Source organism: Gracilinanus agilis, chromosome 3 (genome assembly GCF_016433145.1).
Source record: "Gracilinanus agilis isolate LMUSP501 chromosome 3, AgileGrace, whole genome shotgun sequence".
In the NCBI taxonomy this organism is placed as follows: Eukaryota; Metazoa; Chordata; class Mammalia; order Didelphimorphia; family Didelphidae; genus Gracilinanus; species Gracilinanus agilis.
Window position 1 is genome coordinate 216337598 of NC_058132.1, and position 17875 is coordinate 216355472.

At 39.4% G+C, this 17875-nt stretch overlaps 1 pseudogene; it reads right to left on the minus strand.

The window, feature by feature from the left end:
* Positions 1-17256: 17256 nt before the first annotated feature.
* On the minus strand, positions 17257-17348 carry LOC123243385 (annotated as a pseudogene).
* Between the last annotated feature and the right edge of the window lie 527 nt (positions 17349-17875).

The following is a 17875-nucleotide window of genomic DNA, read 5'->3' on the forward strand; positions in this document are numbered from 1 at the left end:
AGGACATGACAAAGGAAACACACCCATAAGAATCCCCAAAGGGAGGCAGTGTTATGGTGAATCTTGGGCCAGAGTTAATTGAGAGTGTTGAATCCTAAATGGGACACCAAGATATGATAGTGAACCCAAAGGAGCACCCATTGCAGTTGATGTTACAAAGGAATATATGGAATCTGTTTATTCCAAACCCAAGATGACTCCAGTATCTCAGGGCTATCAGCCAAGTTAGGAATCAGCTGATAGAGGAATTCAGTTAACTCTGCCCCTGAAGCCCTGTGAATTTGATAATGACTTTGTTCTGACTGTGGATTTGATCACAAAGTTGAAGGAATATAAATAAACCCTTCCTTAAGCTGACACAGGGTACAGTCAACTTAAAGCCCACTATATCATTGAGGACTCTCAGGCAAGTTGTAGTCTTAAAGATGATTTAATAATTTAATGGATGGGGGGCAGCTGGGTAGCTCAGTGGAGTGAGAGTCAGGCCTAGAGACAGGAGGTACTAGGTTCAAACCGGGCCTCAGCCACTTCCCAGCTGTGTGACCCTGGGCAAGTCACTTGACCCCCATTGCCCACCCTTAACAATCTTCCACCTATGAGACAATACACCGAAGTACAAGGGTTAAAAAAAAAAACAAAAAAAAACCCAAACAAATAATTTAATGGATGCAGGGAAAGGAGCTGGGTAATGACTGGGAGAGTGGGAATTGGAAATCCCTAAATATTTCTAGATGACTGTATTATTGATAAATTTTCACTTATATATTGCTGATCAAAATTCTTGATTGTTAACAGCCTGTCTGAGGCCGGAAAGGCCACAGTCCAGACTCAAGGTTATCCTGCTGAATGATAGATATTTTGATGGTCTTCTTGGTAATTGTAATTCAGGGAACAAGAATTGATGAAAAACAGTTGAAGCTGGTTTCTGGTTGATGAATGAATAGAGCATAAGCTATACCTACCCAAACCACCCTTCACCCAAAATATCTCACAACTGAGACCCAGATGGGTTCAAATCCTTTCCTTTTATACCCAAGCCTAACTGCCCTTGGCTCCTGCCAAGGTCCTGCCACGCTCAGTCCATTCTACATTCTAAGCAGGTAACTGTCCATCATCTTGGCTTCAACATGGCTGTCATATATTTTCTTACAGCAGTTAGGTGGCCCAGTAGATTGAGAACCAGGCCCAGAGACAGGAAGTCCCTGGTTTAAACCTGGTCTCAGATTCTTCCCAGGTATGTGACCCTGGGCAAGTCACTTAACCCCCATTGCCTAGCCCTTACCATTCTTCTGCCTTCGAACCAATGCATAGTATTGATTCCAAGACAGAAGATAAGGGTTTGGGAAAAAAAGAATCCCCAAAGGATGGAGGCCATGTCTGTAGAAATTGCTCATAGTTTTGAAAAAAGGGCGGGGGGAAGGGGAAGAGAGAAAAAAGCAGAAGGAGCACCATTTGTTCATTGTCCTACTTTGCAACTGGCACTTTCCTGAGGTGACTGAACCATTTAAGTCACACTTGTAGCAATTTCCACAAAATTAGTAAATTTCATATTAGCTGTTGAAGAAGCCCAAAACATGCCCCTTAATTTGGTGACTTCTCAGGATGAGAAGAATCATCTCTGCAGTCATAGATAACATGGATAGAGTGGTGAGCCTAGTTTAGAAATACTCAAGTCCTGATCGAACGTAATGGACTTCTCTGCTAGCAGCAATGCAATGATCCAGGACAATCCTGAGGAACTTAAAGAAAGAATGCCATCCACATCCAGAGAAAGAACTGTGGGAACAGAAATCCAGAAGAAAACATGATTTATCACTTGTTTATATGGGTATAGGATTTGGGATTTGGGTTTTAAAAGATTGCTCTATTACAAAAATGAATACTATGGAAAGAGGATTTGTGTGATAATATATGTATAACCAACCCAGTGGAATTGTTTGTCAACTCTGGGAGTGGGAGGGAAGAGGAGAGGGAGAGAACATGAATCATGGAACCATGGGAAAAAAAATTAAAAATAAAATAAATAAAAATAGTACTCCATCATATTACTGTACTTTGTTCATCCATTCCCTAATCTATGATCTCCTTATTTGTTTTGAGTTCTTTGCTACAGCTAAAAAAGAGCTCCTAAAAATATTTTTGTACATGTAGTTCCTTTCCCTTTGATCTCTTCAGAGTATAAGCATGGCAGTGGAATCATTGAATCAAAGGACAAAGACAGTTTAGTGATTTTTGGGACAGAATTCCAAATCGGTTCTCAGCACATAATTCCACCAACATTACATTAGTTTGCTTGTTCTTCTGCAGCTCTTCCAACAACCATTATTTATTTAGTTATCTACTCACTCATTTATTTATTTGTTTGTCCATTCATTCATTCATTCATTTATTTATTTTGCGTCTTTGTCAGTCATGGGTACGAAGTGGAAGTTCGGAATTGTTTTAATTAGCATTTCGTGTATTATATGGACCTTTATTTTATAGGATTGGGACATACCTCGCTTTTGAATTCCTCTCTTACCTACAATAACTCCTGATGGTCAAAAGAGGGCAGCAAAGTCCACTAAAATGATTGACTCAGATTAAGGCTGTGAGGGGGCTCCAATGTAAGAGAGAGACAGAGCTCTGTTTTTGATTTGTTTGTAGTAATACAAAAGAAACGAGAGAGATGAGGCGATATTACATTGAGGTTACCTGGCTTGACTACCAGAAAGGTCTGCATACATCAGACTTGTTCATGGGTCTGCATCAATGATCTTGGGCTCATGATTCAAGATGCTGCTGGTCTGAAGTCCTTGGGGGGGGTTCCACCCTCCCCCCCTTTTTTTTTAAAGTCTAGCATTCACAAGTGTTTGGATTGCCTCATGCTACACGTCCTCAGACTATTCCAAGAAAACTTTGGATGCTATAAAATACTTTCTTTTTCCTTTTAGCAGACAGTTAATTTCTTCTTCTGTGAAACCTGATTATCCAACTGATGTAAACCCACCTTCCCTGCTAAGGAGAAGCGTGCCTCCTACAGGTAATCATGGTATTATACATCGGTGCTTAGTTTCCAAAGAGCTTTCTTGAACGTCATTCGCTTCAGCTTCACAACTAACCGATGAACTAGTCAAGGCAGGTAGTAGCATCCCATTTATTGATGAAAAAACTGAGGTTCAGTCAGATGGCTTACTCAAAGCTAATCAGTTTAAGAATCATAGTCTTTTAGGATTTAGAACGGCAGGAATTATGAAGATCATTTAAGGTCACTTTAATTTAGTTTTTACAAATGAGTGTAAGTGACTACGACACTGGATTTGGAGTCAGGAAGCCCTAGGTTCAAATTCTGCCTTAGAAACACTCTAGCTGCCCCAGGACAAGTTATTTAACTTTTTTTGTGACTCAGTTTCCTTAACTGTAAAATGAGGGAGTTGGACTTGGTTTCTACAATCTCATTTAGCTCTAAATCAACAAGCCTTTTATCCTATGAACTGAGGTCTTTCATTAAAGTCACTTAAGTTATGAGGATCTGAACTGACATCTTAACTCCAAATCCAGTGCTCTATCCACAATTTTTTTTTAAACCCTTGTACTTCGGTGTATTGTCTCATAGGTAGAAGATTGGTAAGGGTGGGCAATGGGGGTCAAGTGACTTGCCCAGGGTCACACAGCTGGGAAGTGGCTGAGGCCGGGTTTGAACCTAGGACCTCCTGTCTCTAGGCCTGACTCTCACTCCACTGAGCTACCCAGCTGCCCTCTATCCACAATTTTTTACCTAACAAATCCAAGCCTGTAACCAATGTCTCTTGATTCAGTGTATTTCTACTATACTATCTTTTGATGGTGATACTGCTGTATGTAGGGAAGGGTAGCTTCCACATCAAGAATTCCCCCCTTGGATGAAATCTCAAGTCCAGGGGGGGAAATAAAATACTATATAAAGAAATAACACAAGTGCTTTCTCTATCCTCAGGAGAATAGTTTATATTGGTGGAATAAGCTGTTTTAAGTTAGTTCATTGTGATTCATAGTTTTCAAGAAGAGGTTAGAAGGGGTCAGCTAGATAGCACAGTAGAGAGCCAGACATAGGGTCAGGAGGACCTGATTCCAATTCTGACTTCAGATACTTTCTAGTATCATCCTGGGCAAGTCACTTAACTACAATTGCCCGGCCCTTACTGTTCCTTTTTGCCTTAGAATCAATACTTAGTATTGAAGGTAAGAGTCGTTGGTTTTTTTAAAGGATACTTAGTATTGAAAGCCAGGTCTAGAGATGGGAAGTCTTGGGTTCAAATTTGGGCTCAGACATTTCTTAGCTGTGTGACCCTGGGCAAGTCACTTAGCCCCCATTACCTAGCCCTTACCACTCTTCTGTCTTGGAATCAACATACAGTATTGATTCCAAGACAGAAGGTAAGATTTTTTATTTTTTTAAAAAAGTAACAATAACTTTGAAAGATTTAGGAATCCTAACCAATGTAATAACCAGATGAAGAATGAAACATGCTATCTGCTTCTTTACAAAGAAATGATAAACTCAAGGTACAGAATGACATGTACATTTTTGGACATAACCACTGTAGTAATTAATTTTCTTTGCTATGCATATTAGTTATAAGAGTTCTTTTTTTCCTTTTTCAGTTTGGGGAAGGGAAGTTGGAAAGAGAGAGGAGAGTATAGGATTATAAAGCAAAAAAGGACCAAAAAAAAGAGGGTTATTGAAATAAAATGGGAAGGTCCTATCCTTAGAGGATGCTTAGATTTGTCCCAGCTGGTGGGTTATACAGAGAATGTTCATTGGCTGGTTCTATCAGTGGAACTTTGAAGATCCTATTTTGGGCCAAGTTCCTCAGAGACCCATATTATAAAATGATGAAAACCTAAATGGCCCAGGAATCAATTAGACATTGTCTCAATAGAGGCATAGACAGAAATAGAAAAGTTTTGAAGGGATCTCTCTCTCTCTCTCTCTCTCTCTCTCTCTCTCTCTCTCTCTCTCTCTCTCTCCTCTCTTCCTCTCTCTTTCTCTCTCCTCTTTTCCTCTCTCCTCTCTCTCCTCTCTCTCTCTTTCTCCTCTCCTCTCCTCCTCTCTCTCTTTTCTCTTCCTCTGTCTGTCTGTCTGTCTGTCTGTCTGTCTCTGTCTCTGTCTGTCTTTGTCTCTGTCTCTCTCTGTCTCTCTCTCCCTCTCTCCCGTCCTCTCCCCCCAACAGGCTTTTAAGTGAGGAGGAATGGTATGATCTGCCAGATGGGTGGGTAAGGCATCTGACTATGTTTCCCCCTCACCTAGCTATCATCTGTTCCCTTACACATGATGTCTGTTTCTTTTTAATTTATTCTCTCCTGATCTTAGGTAAATGGAACTGACCAGGTTACAGCCTTGTAAACTTACTGACTTAGAAGAGTCATCCAAGGTTCCCTCAGCAACTGAAGGTAGTAGCAGAGACTGTGGAGTCTTTATAGCAGCCAAGTGCCCTGCTTGGCCCAGCCCAACAGTAGACTGACCTGTTAGCCAAGTCGTTACATCTTGGGAGGAGCCCAACTCAGAAAGGGAGCAACTCATCCCTCACCAATACAATGAATTGCCTGAATAGAGTTTAATGGGTGTCCTATGAAGGGAGAAAAGGACCCCTAAGGCTAGAGATTCAAGGTACCCTTCAGCCCCATGAATTCCCCACATGCTTACTGGACTAGTGTTGTGCTTTAAATTTGAATCCACTCTCCCCAAGGACTTTGTCATAAGATCATCGTGTGCCTTTTAGGGATGTTTGGGGGGGGGGTGAGGGAAAGGGGAGAGAATGTTTTTGTTACTTCTGTCCTTGTGCCATATTAGCAAATAACCCTTTAATTATATCAGTAGAATTATAATTTAATTAATTAATCAACCAGCTAAACTATATCAGTGGAATGATCAGTACTGAGTTGCATATTGGATAGGAGTTCATAAGCAAACCCTGTCCCTCTAGGTCACCAGATGATAAAATCTTGAGAGGAGTAGTTAATTGTCCTTTGGGGTCATTTCCTGCCAGTGCAAGTAGGAATTGTAGAAGCAATCCAGAGGAGGGTGCTACAAACACATTATTTTAAAACATACTGAAGAGAGCAGAAGGAAGCCCAGATAAGCAGAATAGCTTTCAAAGTTACTTACTGAATTTATTATATAATTCAAACAAAACAAAACAAAAAACAAGCTGTACAAAATGGAGATTCACTATTACACGTAGAATCCTTTTTCTTTACTGTTTTGTATATGTAAATGCTAATTTATTTATTTACTTTTTTGGTATTTGAGTTCAGAATAAAAATAAGCATTTTTTTGGAGGCGCCAAGATAAGGAAGCATGAATAAACATGGTTTGTGACAGGGTACCCAACTGACTATTGTTATGTAGAGATGGATGCATGGAATCCCTGCAAAAATACAGGGACAGCCTCACCCAGAATTCCAGGGGACCCCCCTGGAGAACTTTGGGTGAGGAGGCAGTTGAGAAGGGTTGAGACAGTTGCTTTGTGGGGGTTGAGGTGAGCAGATCACTGCTTACTGCTCCGGACTTGGGGGGTTCACCTGAGTGGCCATTGTGGCAAAGCCATCGTGGTTTCTACACAAGGGTTAGCCTGTTTAATAGGGTTGGCCTTTACCAACTTCAATACAACAAATATTTAGTGATTTAGAGAGTAAAAATATTCATTAATAGAAAGAGAGCCAATTCAGCTAGGTGCCTTCACCCCCTCCTGTGGGGGGGAAGGGCAGCTTCAACCTAACAGATCAGGGTCACCTTTCCTTATCCAAAAACCTTCATTAACCCCTCTAGTTTTCCTTTTTACTTCTTACTATAAGCTTTACCTTCAAAATCTGTGCCTGAAATTTTCAGGAAAAGAAATCAAAAGTATCAATAAACACATGAGAAAGTGTTCTAAATCTCTAATAATTAGAGAAATGCAAATCAAAACATCTCTGAGGTATCACCTCACACCTAGCAGATTGGCTAAAATGATAGAAGGGGAGAGTAATGAATGTTGGAGGGGATGTGGCAAAATTGGGACATTGATGCATTGCTGGTGGAGTTGTGAACTGATCCAACCATTCTGGCTGGCAATTTGGAACTATGCTCAAAGGGCTATAAAAGAATGCCTGCCCTTTGATCCAGCCATACCATTGTTGGGCTTGTACCCCAAAGAGATCATAAATAAACAGACTTGTACGAAAATATTTATAGCTGAGCTTTTTGTGGTGGCAAAGAACTGGAAAAGAAGGGTATGTCCTTCAATTGGGAAATGGCTGAACAAACTGTGGTATATGCTGGTGATGGAATACTATTGTGCTCAAAGGAATAATAAACTGGAGGAATTCCATGTGAACTGGAAAGACCTCCAGGAATTGATGCAGAGTGAAAGGAGCAGAGCCAGAAGAACATTGTACACATAGACTGATATACTATGGTAAAATCGAATGTAATGGACTTCTGTACCAGCAGAAAGCAATGACACAGGACAGCTCTGAGGGATTTATGGTAAAGAACGCTACCCACATTCAGAGGAAGAACTGCAGAAGAGGAAACATATAAGAAAAGCAACTGCTTGAACGCATGGGTCGGGGTGGACATGATTGAGGATGTAGACTCGAAACCACCACACCAATGCAACTACCAACAATTTGGTAATAGGTTTTGATCAATGACACATGATAAAACCAGTGGAAATGTGCATCGGCCAGGGGTGGGGGGAGGGCGTGGGGTGAAGGGGAAAGTAGAAGCATGAATCATATAACCATATTAAAAATGAATATTAATAAACGATTAAAAATAAAAAAAAGAAAAAAGAAAAAAATCTGTGCCTGAGAATTATTTGGGAATACTCACTGCTCAAGTCTGGTCATCTAGTTTGAATCCTGTCAGCTGCCAGTTTTAAGAAGATCAGATTCATCTCAGTCCTCAACATATAAATAATTAGCTTCTACTTATTCCTCTATCTGACCTTTGGGGAATATAAGTTAAAGAAAGGGAACATCATTGGGGTTCAGCCATAACAGAAACTTACCAGAAGTACCTCAGTCAGTCTCCATTTTCCCAACTGAAACCTCAACTGCTTGGAGGGAGGGGTTTGAGAGTCAAGAGTGTCTTACCCCTCCCTTCTCACTGAAGCCTGTCAATCAGTGTCTGTGATTTGAAGGTTTACTGGCCCTGGCATAAATATCTGCTTCTCCAAATTATCTTTTATTATCATCATAACACTATAATGGAGGATGGAGGATGCAGAAAGCAGAGGAAAATAAGGTTGGATAGGGAGGATGGAGAGGATTATGGGAGGCCTTAAAAACCAGGCAAAGGAATTTAGACAGCAGGGAATCATGATAAGTTTCCTGCAAATCCCTTAGCAAGGAAACACAATGATAGAAATATTGATATAGCTTTCATATCATGAATTAGGTTCTATCAAAATAGAACTGTAGCTGAAAAAATGTTTCTGAGTACAGTTAGTTCTAAAAGAATAGACCTTATCAGATGCAGGCTGTGTGTTATCCATCAGGATTGGGTACAAGAAAAACCAGAGCTGCCCTGGTGGTTTGACTGGCTGACTTGATGTGGTGAGAAGGGCAGGGGAGGAAAGAGAAGAAGCTGGGATTATCCAGGTACTCTCAACTTTAGGAGGAAAATGATGGACAAAAAAAAGTACTAAAATGAAAACCTTCTTGAAATGGAGGGATGGAGCTAATGGTGAATCAGAACTGGGATGGGTGCAGAGCCGAGCAAGCCTCAGTCTTTGTAGCAAAACTGGTGACTTTCTGTGGTCTGAAACACTCCCAAGACCAGTCAGAACCAGATTAAAATGTAATTGGGAGGGGGCAGCTGGTTAGCTCAGTGGCTTGAGAGCCAGACTTAGAGACGGGAGGTCCTAGGTTCAAATCTGACCTCAGACACTTCCCAGCTGTGTGACCCTGGGCAAGTCACTTAACCCCCATTGCCTATAAAAAAATATAATTGGGAGATATTTAGTAAAATAAATAAAAATGCAGCAAATTAGATTATAGTTAATTGTAAAACCAAGTTGGTATGCAGCCCACAGAGATATTTAAGAATGGTTTAATGGCCCCCAGTTTCCTTTTGAGTTTGACACTATTGATTTAGAATACCTTCATGACACAATCCAGCTTTTGGTATAGCTCCTGGTACATAGTAGGCACTTAACAAATATTTACTTATTGATTGATGATGACAAAGTTTATTTATAACTCCTAAGATAATGTCCTAATGTGTGTTTGGAATTCAGGGAGGTGCCATTTAAAAGTATCTTACAAACTTCCTGTGGACATCTGGGGAACTTTGAGACTACATCCCCCGTGATCCAATGGGTTTACGGTTTTGAGACGTGGGGATGTATCCAACATATAGGGCAGCTTAAATTCGGAGGTCGGGTTTGAGACGACCTCTTGAGGCTATGTAGTGAGGATGGGTGGCACTGGCGGTATCTTTGAAGAGATTTTATCAGGCATGTGGTCAAATTATATATTCTATCAACATGGCCATGGCTTTAATTAGACTACTAATTTCCCTCATTTTATCAGTCTTTATCATTTTTAATCATTACACTTATGCAGGTAACTTAGAAGAAGAAAGGTTTTTTTGCACACTCATTCACTTTGGAAACTGTCTTCAAATACAAGGGCTCTTGATTTTTTTGTGTACCATAGACTCCCTTGTTGGTCTGGTGAAGCTTTTTCTTAGAATAATACTTTTAAATTCATAAAATAAAGTACAAAGGATTACAAAAGAAACCAGATTAGTGAAAATGCAGATGAATTTTTTTTCTCATGCAAGTTAATTAACTACAGGAAAATCTGGCTTCAGGTTAAGAAGCCCTGATATAATGAATGATCATTAGATTACAAAATCCCAGGAGTTAAAGCTAGAATTAGAATTTAAAAAAAAATTAAAGTAAACCTACCCTCTGCTCCTTTCCCTCAAGTAACTCTACTAGGTAAAATTGGATTACTTCCATCACTTTAAATATTTTAAAGCAGTGGTTCCCAAACTTTTTTGGCCTACTGCCCCCTTTCCAGAAAAAATATTACTTAGCACCCTCTGGAAATTATGAAACTATTTATTGAACTTAGAATAGAATGTAATACAAAAAAAGTGTGGCCATCACCGCCTCCCCTGGATCGCTGCAGCACCCACTAGGGGGCGGTAGTGCCCACTTTAGGAATCACTATTTTAAAGCAAGGGTTCCCAACCATTCTTTGTCCCTGTACCTCTTGATTTCTCCATATTCTATGTTTAATATGAAGTGAAACAAATTCTAGAATTTACTATGCACATAGGAAATACGATAAGGAGATTATTTTTATAAAGGAAATTATTTTCTACAAAATATTTTTTTTTTTTATCCTGGGACTCCATTCTAGGAGCATAGGATCACAACCAGTAGGCAGTGGGTCACACTGACGCTCAGGGTCATCCAGCTGAGAAGTGTCTGAGCCCGGATTTGAACCTAGGACCTTTCATCTCCAGGCCTGGCTCTCAATCCACTGAGCTAGCCCAGCTGCCCCTACTTTAGGTTGCAGTTTCTTTAGCAGATGTAGTTTTTACAGGGTGGGGTTGCTAGCCCCACGCCCAACCCTCCTCCTTTTTCATCCGGGCTAGGGACCATCCTTTGCCCAGGAGTGGTAAGGCTCTCAATCCACTGAGCCACCCAGCTGCCCCTACAAAATATTTTAGTATCATAAAACTGTTAAATGTTAATCAGAACACAGGAAAATAAATAAATGACATCTTTGATTCTGTTTCTTGTCAACACACTATTTTATTACCATTATACTTTTTTTAAAAAAAGAGATTTTTATTTCCCATTTTGTTTCTTATTCTGAATTTGATTGAAAACAGAACTAAGAATCATGATCAATAGAGATACATTTTTATGAATGGAAATAAAGTACTTAAAGAACTTTTGATATGAATGGTACATGCTCCTGCACAGTACACTCCAAATATTGTAACTTTATAGATCAGAAATCAATTTGGACTTACTGGCTATTGTGGAAATCAATTAGTTTATCCTTCCTCTGGGTTGCTGCTAATTTTTTTCTAGCCCAATATGAAGATGATTTGGTATCCAGAATTCACTTGGTTTTGTGCAGCAGAAATTATTCCTTCAATGATTGCTTTCAAATTTTTTAGATTGTTCTAATATTCTTCTCTTTTTACCCTCCCTTTCTCACCCTGCCCTGCTTCCTCACTGTTCTCTCTTCAACCTCTATTTTACTCCCTACTGGTAACTCATTCCTTTTTTTTAACCTTATTTTCCATTTTCAAATCAATACTGGGTGTTTGTTCCAAGGCAGGAGAGTGGCAAGGGCTTGTCAACAGGGGTTAAGTGACTTATCCAGGGTCACACAGTTAAGAAATGTCTGGGGCCAGATTTGAATGCAGGACTTCCTATCTCTAGGCCTGACTCAATCCACTGAGCTACCTAGCTTCCTCCAACTCATTACTTTTGAAATATTTTAGCAGGATAAGGTAGTTATTTACAAAATATTTCCTATACCCTATTGATAAACTTTTTATACCCTGTGTACTTCAGTTTGGGAATCTTTGTTTTAGGGAAGTATGTTTTAAGGAAGTATAATTATATTTCTTTCAAAAAGAATTTGATAAGGATCAAATGAGGTGGTGCATGCCTATACCCTGGTAGGAGGCTGAGAATTCAGGATTTTTGAAGTGGGGGCTAAAGACAATTTTTTTTCAATAGGGCTGAAGCCAATTTAATGTCCACATTAAGTCTGGCACTGGTATGGCAAGCCATTGGGAAAGGGAAGCTTACCAGGCTGCCCAAGGAAGGGACAATTGGCCTAAGTCAGAAATGAAGCTGTTCAAGGTTTCTATGTTGATTAGCAACAGGGTAGAGTCCATGATTGGCTGCTGCATTTCCAGCAAAAAAAATGGATATTTTTTTTCCATTCCAAAAAATGGAATGATTTTTTTTTTTTGCTAATTCAGGCAGCTTCCCAAAGGCATTCTGAATTGATGAGGTCTTTCTGCAGGTCAGAACTGTTTCTCCAGGTAACAGAGAGGCATACAGCTTTTTCCGGGCTATATTTCCTTGTACATTGTAAAGAAAGATGGATAAAGTGAAAGCCAAAGGTCTCATTTTCACATATTATGTATTTGTTAGGTACAAAACTCCAGAAGTAGGTGTGACAAATATTAATATTGTTACCTGTGCCACAGGCTCAAACCTGTCAGAAATCATTCTTATTAATTTATCATTATTCTAATTCAAACTTTTTTCTAATGTAGACAGGTGTCCAAACTGGTAGAATCCTCTCACGCCCCCAGACATTTCTCCACATAAGTCATTTTATTTTATTTTTTATAATATGTAACATAGCAATAATATAATACATATGATTTGTTCGGGCAGCCCAGGAACACAATGGAGTTGGTTCCTCATGTTTGTCTGCTGTTCCAAAGTCTTTCTCTCTCACCTTCCTGGAGCCCCTCTCTTCAGGGTCTCTCCTGATAAACCTTTAAATTTACAAATCTAACTAGGTGGCTCAGTGGACAAAGTATATGGAACCAACTCAAGTAAGTCCCTTCCATTAGCTAAGTAGCTTCATTTCCAGCATTCTCCCCACCAGGTAGGAGTCGTCTCCCTCAGAGGCATGTAACAGCTAACACCGGGCAGTCTCTCCCCTACCCCTACCGGTGGGAACAGGCTTAATGCACTAAACTCTCCTTTTTGGCAGAGTTGGGACTAGTCAAAGTAAGCAGCTATCTGGGGCATACATATAGGGAGACACTGAAAAATGCATTTTTAATATTACTTTTATAAATGCCCATTTTAGTGCCACAAAGTTCTATTCTTTGTGTTGCATAGATCTTGATTTTGTAGAATGAGTAGTAACATACAATACAGCATGATTTTTTCTCTCTTTTTTTTTTTGACTAAGAAAAATTTTTTTAACCCTTACTTTCTGTGTTAGCATCAATATAATTATCTGTTCCAAAGCAGAAGAGCAGTAAGGGCTAGGTAATTGGGATTAAATGACTTGCCTAGGGTCACACAGCTTGGAAGTGTCAGAAGTCAAATTTTTTTTAAATTTATTTTTTTAATTGATTAAGAAAAATTTTCCATGGTTACATGATTCATGTTCTTTCTCTCCCCTCCTCCCAACCTCCTCCCATAGCTAACATGCAATTCCACTGAGTTTTACATGTGACATTGATCAAGACCTATTTCCATATTATTAATGTTTGCAATAGGGTGATGGTTTAGAGTCTACATCCCAATCATATCCCCATCGACCCATGTGATCAAGCAGTTGTTTTTCTTCTGTGTTTCTACTCCCACAGTTCTTTCCCTGGATGTGGATAGCATTCTTTCTCATAGGTCCCAGGGGCCAAATTTGAAGCCAGATCTTCCCAACTCCAGACCTTGGTCTCTATCCATTGAGCCACGTAGTTGTCCCGTTTTGCACATTCAAATTCCAGAGGCCAAAATCTTCACACTTTGCCCTCTGATCTCAAAAGGCTTGCATTCTGTTTTTCAAGCATACCTATCATTTCTTCCTTCCATTAAAAAACAAGCATACAGACCTTTACTTTCCATCTTAGAATCAATACTATGTATTGGTTCTAAGACAGAAGATTGATAAGGGCTAGGCAATGGGGGTTGTGATTAGCCCAGGGTCACACAGCCAGGAAGTATTCGAGACCAAATTTGAACTCGGAACTTAGTTGTCCCTGTCGTTCCTCCTTTTCCATAAGTTTTCCTTCTGGATCTTAATTCTTGGTGTTTTCTCACTAGTTTATCCAACTTCAACACATTATTTTTTTCTGTATCTGGGGGAATGAATATTTTTGTTTGTTTGTTTGTTTTTCTTTTAAGAACAAGAACATTTCCCTTAAAATAGTAAGTCTTGTTATATCAAGGGAATTCAGCAGCAGCAATTCCCAACACCCAAAGCCCACGCATGTTCCATGTCTCCTCCCAAGCTTCCAGGGTTGTAAGGTTGTAAGTATGTTCCCTTACTTAATCTGCTGTTTGTGAATTGTAGGAGAAGAACATTTCCAGCATAATTTTCTATCTTCATACTCTAAAGGAGCAGTAAGAATTAGACCAGTCACTTGTGGAACTTTCCAAGGAAGCAAATGGCTCATAATTGATGTTCAATAAATTCAGCTCATCAAATAAATAATCCTTGATAGTCTTTGCTACAATTTCATTGACTTTAAAAATGAAATATTCTTTGTGATTTTTGAAAGCTCTTTCCCTCTGGCTGCTCCTAGCTTGAAAACAGGGACTTCTGGGAGCAGCTAGGTAGCACAGTGGTGAGAGTCACACCTGGAGTTTGGAAGACCTGAGTTCAAACCTGATCCCACTCGTGTCCTAGCTGTGTGACCCTGGGCAAGTCACTTGACCCCATTTGCCTCAGTCTCCCCATCTGTAAAATGAGCTGGAGAAGGAAATAGCAAACTACTCCAGTATTTTTGCCAAGAACACCCCAAAATGGGGTTACAAAGAGTTGGACAACAAAATAATAGGACCTGCTTCTTTGGATTATTGTGAGGATGAAATGAGATAATATTTTATAAGTGTTCTGCAAACCTTAATGTCCTATATAAATGCTGCTATTGTTGTTTGCCATAAAAAATGATGACAAGGGCAATTTCAGAGAGAACTGGGAGGATCTGTATGAACTGATTACATGTGGAATAGAACAAGGATGACACTTTATATAGTAACATTGTAGAGAAAAATATCTATGAAAGACTTAAAAACTCAGATCAATGCAATGATCAAAGAGCAACATTGAGGAAATATTGGCACACATGCTGGCCCCGGCATGGGGGAGCTGCTCTGTTCTCCCTCTTCCCAGTCCCCAAGGACATTTCTTGCATGCTCCACCCCTCTGTCCAGCCACCCAAAGCAGCTCCACTCTCCCACCACTCTCTAAGGTAATGGTGGGGTGGGTGGGGGGCTCACAGGCACTTTGATGTTGCGGTTTGGGCACATGAACTTGAAAACTTTCACCAACACTGCTCTAGGGGTTCAGTTAGTTAGAAAGCATACTTCTCACCTTCTAATGGAGAGTTGGTAAATTCAAGTTGCCAAATGACACATTGTGGGAATATTTTGCTTGACTATGTTTATTGGTTGCAAAAGTTTTGGCTTTCTTTTTTTCTTTTTGGTGGGAGGCCTGGGGAGGTGGGAGAATAAGTCATAGCACTGTCAAAAAAATAGAAAGGTTATTGGTACATTTAAAAATACACAAAAGAGAAAAGAATGTTCTAAAGAGAACAAACAGGACAGCTTAGCATCTTATAAAAACAACAAACCAGATGCAATAGATATTGGTGGCTTCATATATAATCTTTTTTCCTACTCTACTTTGTATATGGAAAATATCTGTGTGTGTGTGTGTGTGTGTGTGTGTGTGTGTGTGTGTGTGTGTGTGTGTGTGTGTGTTTAAAGCTATTAATTTCTCACCCAGCTGTACTCCTTTGTATTTCTCTATAACATCCCCAGGAACCTTATGTCCAGGAACTACACCATCCTGCAAGATCACATCAATCTTAGAACTTCCATCACCAATACACTCTGTCTATCTGACGGGGAAGGAGGTAGAGAGGAGAGGTCTTCTTTTTCGAGTTTCCTTTTAATTTATTGTTTTCCCCCATTAGATTGTAAATTCCTTGAGGGAAGAGACTGCCTTTCTTTTTTCATATCTGTATCTCCACTGGTTAACTGTAGGCAATTAATAGATATTTAATGACTGCCTGTGTCAGAATTTTAAATTTTAAAATTTGAATTAATTTGAATTAAATTTGAATTTATTTATTTTTTTGTATTAATTTAAAAGTTTTAAAAATTGAATTTAAAAAATTTCAAGTACATAATAAAGTCCAACTCATTAGCTTCAAAACTATCCTATTCATCTCTGAATTTTCATTTCTTTTGTACATTAAAAAAAGTTTCATTAACCCACTTTCCTTTCTATTATTCCTTTTTGGGAAGTACAAACAACTCCCTCCCACTTTCAGGGTCTTTCTCTTCCAACTTTAAGAACAAGAACCCCAAACCCAGCATATGTCCCTTTTGACAAAAGCTTCCTGTTACAAAATATAAGGAATTAAACCCAGGTGCAAGTGTTTCCTGGTTCTACACCCATTCTATGCTCTTTGTTTTCTGTTTCCCTGCTTTAACTTCCCAGCATCCCATTTTTCTTATAAGAATTTATGCCCAGCTTTTTCAAAGGCAAACTGAAAATATCCCCATCCAGCTAGTCTGTGCTGATGTAGTATCGTTACTAGCTTTGCTTTATAGCAGCTTGTAAGGGATGTGGCCCCCAAGGAGTCAATCCTCTTACACAAGGAACTCTACCTAACATGAGACAATCCTGAAGTGGCTCATGTAATTTAATGAATTATTTAGACAAAAATAAAACAATAAACCAGTCACAAGGCAGGCCAGTTTTTCATAGTTCAACCTCTGGATTTCAAAGGATGCTAGTCTTCCTTGCTCTCTCCCCTCTTAAAATATAAGCACTTTGAGGGCAGGAACTTGTTTTTGTTTGTTTGAGCATATTGACCTGGTAGATGCTTCAAAAATGTTTATTGACTGACATAACTCTTTATAGTAAGTTTGATGCTATTATCGGTGGGAATTTCAGGCCAGTGAGGGAGATATTATATAAAAGTGTCTTCCCCCCCCCCCCACTCTTCTGCCTGCTCCATTTGGATTCTTCACTGTCTCTCACCTACTGAATAGAGAGATTGTTGTGTTGTGAAAAACAAACCCTGTATTATTCCTGTTCCTAAGCAATTTTGCAACTAACTGAATTATTTAATGTCTTTTCATTTTGCCTAATTCTGGCATTCATAATTCTGTTCTTAAGTCAAACCAAAGAGATTGTGTCTTTCCTATTACAGACCATCTGAATTCTAGTTATACACCATCTGAACTGCATTTAGCTTTAATTTTTCATTTCGCTAAATGAGATAGAAACCCCGGGGCATGCATTAATTAATGAATTACTTTTTATTTATTTTTCTTTTTTAAGCTCTTACCTTCCATCTTAGAATCAATACTGTGTATTGGTTCCAAGGCAGAAGAATGGTAAGGGCTAGGCAATGGGGGTTAAGTGACTTGCCCAGGGTCACACAGCTAAGAAGCGTCAGAGGTCAGATTTGAACCTAGAACCTCCCATCTCTAGGCCTGGTTCTCAATCCACTGAGCTACCCAGCTGCTCCCATTGATTTATTTTTAATGTAATATCTTCTCCAGCAACTGAAACTTTGTTATTCTGTGTTTCATCCTTGTGCAGGGGACATGCTAATCTTCTCTGTATTGGTCCAATTTTAGTATATGTGCTTCTTTTTTTTTTTTTAAACCTTTAACTTCTGTGTATTGGCTCCTTGGTGGAAGAATGGTAAAGATGGGCAATGGGGGTCAAGTGACTTGCCCAGGGTCACACAGCTAGGAAGTGTCTGAGGCCAGATTTGAACCTAGGACCCCCCTGTCTATAGTCCTGACTCTCAATCCACTGAGCTATCCGGCTGCCCCAGTAGATGTGCTTCTGAAACAAGCATAAACTTTGTTATCCTGGAAAAATTTTTTAATTCCCTTGCCTTGGTTAGAAAATTAAAGAAAAAATCATTTGTGTGGGTGATACATTTCCAACTTGCCATCCCTCCCCCTATTTGTATAAGATTCTTTTTAACAACACTGCTTCAATTTCTTTTCCTTTGGAGAGTTAACATCCCAAACTTCTGGGTTTGGTTTGTTTGAGGTTGTAAATCAGAAACATAACCAGGAATTTCTTCCATATGTTCAAGAACTTTTCCCCTCCCATTGCCTGCTTCCTGATCTTCCCATTATCCTCCAAACTTTTTCTCTAC